The following is a 4,705-nucleotide window of genomic DNA, read 5'->3' as shown; positions in this document are numbered from 1 at the left end:
AGTAATTTATTACAACTTTAGGAAACTTATACACATAGAAATGTATACTTCCTGTAATTAATTTGTGTTCTTTTTGTTGGTTTCCTGGTGGTTACAAAGGTTAGGTTTTTAACACTATTCTTAGAAAATCTACTATAGCATATTTTGCCATGTGTGAAAGTTTCTGGGAGTTTTGACCTATTTTTCTCTGGATGATTATTTTTCTTGAAACAATTTCCATATGAGAGCATTGACCCACCTATATTCTGCAGCTAAACTGTATTTTTTCAACTATATTTTTATAACTGGTTTTCTTAAACTTTATATTTGAACAAGATGTCTGCTGTCAATTCATGCTGTCATTAAGAAAGTATCTGTTAAGTCTTGTAGTTAACAATTTCATAAACAATTTCTTTCACTGCCACAGGTGATGTTTGTTTTGGGGGTCTCTGTGAGTTGTAAATTCTATTTATTGTACAAAATTCTGATGAATCCTTTGCTCACTATGATTTTCATTGGCTTTAGTTTTCCAACATCAAGATAAAAATAAAAATATTTGAAAGACATTTTACAATTTATGAGGCATTTCTGCATACAACATGCCATTCAATATAAATAAATGCAACTAATAATTCTGTTTAATATTTGGAATCTCTGATTTTTACATACAATAATAGTGTAAATAACCTTTCTGGGCTTCTTCTTGTGATTGAATTACTTTATATAACATGTCACCCAGTGCCTACAAAAGTGCTTTTTATATAGCTTCCTAATAAATAAATCAATAAGTTTCTGTTCTTATCCCAGAGAGAAATGCAGCCTCAAATTCAGTACTTCCCTCCAACCTCCTCAATGTTTGCTGTAGACAAGGTGGAGCTGAGCAACACTTAAAGCTCTAGATTTCCCCAGACCTCCCAAAAACCAACAAGTAAAACCATGATTGAGAGTAGAGTTTTGTAACTTGGAGTCTACAAAGGGGCTTTCTGGAGTGGGGTCTACAAGAAGTTTTCTATAAAATATTATGCATACTCCTGGAGAGAAACTGCATAACTTTCATCAGATTCGCAAAAGGGTTATTGATCTAAAAACGAGTTTAGAACTACCAATTCATGGGTTTCAGAAATACATATGAAAGAGAGAAAAGTTGAAGACTTTTTTTTTTTACTGTAAGAAAAACAATTAAAGCTATGAAATAATATCTATGTAGCTAGCTAAAATAGCCTTAGTTTTCAAGCCCCACCCTGTAAAATTATTTTCTTAAAACTGCTGTCAGGATCAGTCACTTGTCCTATGTGTTTCCAGTCTCATAATGAGAAATTTATGGTCACATAAGAGGTTTGATCTGGCCAGCAAATAGCTAAATTAATTTTACATGCATATGCCTTATTATGAAACTTCTCATGATTTATTCCCACATTTGCTACTTTATCTTAATAGTTTTATCCTTATTTTTATTCAGATATAATTGACATTATTAAAAGAGTATATATCCATCTCTACTTAAAACTCATATATATACAAAATCCCCAATTAGACTTAGCGTAGCACTTTTAATAATTATTTGAAACAAAAGTATTTTTTAAGTATAATATTTCCACCATCTGGAGAGTTTTCTTATCTCTGGACTGCCTCTCATTTCTTATAGCTGGATTTTTTTTCTGAGTTTAGGTCTAGGTCCAGACCCCTCACAGACTCCCCCAGATAACAGGACAAACACAGCTCCCTCAGAAGAAATGAAATGAGATTGAGACATATTCTAATGACGTGTTCAAGGTCTCTTGCATTCTCCCACATTCCTATAAAAAGCATTATAAATACATCAGATCATTTCCTGCTTCTGCTATACTCTTCGATAAGAAGTCAGTCACAAAGGACAGTGTCCACGCTGACCGATGCTAAGAACAACCGAATGTGCTCCATACCTGCCAAAGTGTAAGCTGAATTCTGATGTCATTGAATAGGGTCACATATTTTTGTATGTTGACAATAAAAATAAAGTTTTTGAGAGATCTGAGCCAAGTGAAAATGGAGAATCGGGACACATATTTTAAAATCCTGAAACAGGAGAATTCCTCCACACCTAAACCTTCCATTTAAATGCTAATTTTCCCATAGGATTTTTCATACTTGATTGCTTTCTTTCTTCACCACCCCACCAACAATGTTGTTCATTTTGTGTGGGACTTCAGGCGAAGACACACACCCTAAGCTTCTACTCTAACCCCCACTGTGATAAGCTTACAATGGGCATTAAATAATGTTATAATTGAAATGAAGACTTTATTGAAATAAGTGTGACATTTCCCTAAGAAATACAGAAACAAAAGATTCAAGAATGCACAGAGCAGATAAGTGGTTAAAATCTGGTTTACAAAGGCATAACAAGACAATAACAAAAGGTATTATCTCTGTTAATATCTTCCAATGTCTCTTTTTAAAGCCTGAGATCAATCAGAGGTCACCATCTGTCATAGTGAAGAGCTACATGAACTTTTTACCTAAAACATCCAAATAGTCAAAAGCTTTTTCTAGATGTACCTTTATAACCAGTTTAGTATCTAATGCTTAGCTCATATGATAAAAATCACTCCTTTATTTCTGAGGCAAATTATAATTTTTTTCTTTATACAAAAGGGATATAATGTTTCCTCCAGAAATCTTGGAACAAGCACATAAGCAAAGAAACAGAGAAAGAAATTTTAAAATACTCATAAAGCCACCTCCCAGAGGGAAATACTTGATATTTATCATTTTAGATTTTTTACACTATATAGGCATTGGGGATGGAAACAATCAAAATGATCGATAACCCACATGCAATCTTCCACATTCTCTTCCCACTCTACATGAGCCACATGGCGAAGATGAGGGTGCCACGAAATAAGAGGCTGATCCCCGGTATGACCCCAGGGAAGGTCATCCACCAAACATCCAATTAGAATGAGATGTGAGTAAAAAATAAGCATATTAAACCACTGAGATTTTCACATTGATTTATTTGTAACAATTAGCTTATTCTGACTAACACAGTAATTTGTACTTTGAAATAAGATGTTACCTTAACAAATCCTTAAATATGTGTCATTAGCTGAGCAGCTGGATGTTGGGTGATGAGGAAAATTACACATAGTGGAAAGTGGTTGGAGGAAATAAAAGAAGTAATGTGTGTTGGCTACAATTATAAGAGGGCAGCTAACGACTGCGAAAAAGGAATAAGCCCAGAAGAGAATCTGTTCATTTGCAAGGGAACAGATAAAACCAACAAATTTGGGGCCTTGAAGAATTGCAAAATCTGATCACATCTAGAAACAGTGAGACATAACATGGAGAAAACTGTTGAGGGACCGAAGCCCTTTAAGACATAGCCTTGTGAAGAAACAGAAGGCGTGGATTTTTAACTTTAATAGGACCTTAGATTGCCTCTGTTGGAAAGAGTGTGAGTGTGAGAGTAAAAATAAAATCTATATCTAGTGACTAGAAGAAACAATGCTATACAGGGTGGTGCAAAAGTCGGGTTACAGTTGTGAGTACATCAAACACAGACTTTTTTCTTGGATTATTATTTATTAATTATTGTATTATTTTCCATACAAATAACTGTAAACCTACTTTTGCCCAACACTGTATGTTCTTTAAACAACTTTTTTCCCCTTTGAAGCACAAAGGAAAAAAAACACCTTATTTTCAAGCCTCTTTGCATCAAAATGAGTCCTTTTATTATTTCTCATGAAAAAGAGTGAGTATAAGTTGCAGGTTTTGAGCAGTTAAAAGCAACCGGGCCTTCTCTACACTCCCGTTTTCTTTCTCTGCTGACTTGATGGTGCAGATGCAACTTTCAAGCCATGTGGAGTAATGAGGAGCTTCATGATAAATTGTGATCGATCTTTGAATGACTACGTGGAGCAGACCCTCCTCACACTCTGACCCCCACCATATTCACAAACTGATCCAAATCAGATTATGAAATGAGAAACAAATCACCTTGTATTATATTAACGACTGTGATGTTGAGATAGTGACAGGATTTCCCGGATTTAATATATGTGTATAAATAAATCATTTTGTTTTTATGGAACAGCATACCAACCAGCAATGGAAATGAATGAATTGATGAATTATAGGTGCTCACAATATCAAAGGCAAATCTCAGGAATAATGCTCCTGAGATATAAACAAACAACCAAGTTTAAGAAGAAATGCGGGGGGGAAACAAATTCAATATGTTCCTTTTCTCTGAGAATGAAGGTGGTATGAGACTGAGGAAGATCAGGCACAATGTTCAAAGATAAAGGTAATGTTTTATGTCTTAAGTTAGGTGTTCTTTGTATCATGTTTTTTAAAATATATTCACGTTTTACAAAAAGTATTAATTATTTAATCACTATTTGCCTTAAAAAACTTAAAATCAATTTAGTAGTAACATTTTTGAGGTCACAAGTATATACCTACAGGGTAAATAAGTAAACAACTCTCCTAGTAATATGGAAAGGTGTACTTAGCACTTTTGAAAAGCCTCCAGTGGCGGCATTAGGCAGGCTTCACAGAATGCTGCCTCTCAAATAACCTTGCAGTCAACACGGTGTTCTCCGGACAACTGTTAGGCAACTCAGAAAGTGGCTCTAACACAGAAAAAATTATTAATGTGAAATACGCACCTGAAGAGTTTGCATAAAATTATTTCTTAATATATGAATGGGCAATATGTACATTTGCAAATTTATTTTAT

This window comes from Miniopterus schreibersii (genome assembly GCF_964146895.1).
Source record: "Miniopterus schreibersii genome assembly, chromosome: 1".
Classification (NCBI taxonomy): domain Eukaryota; kingdom Metazoa; phylum Chordata; class Mammalia; order Chiroptera; family Miniopteridae; genus Miniopterus; species Miniopterus schreibersii.
Note: the sequence above shows the minus strand (reverse complement) of the source record.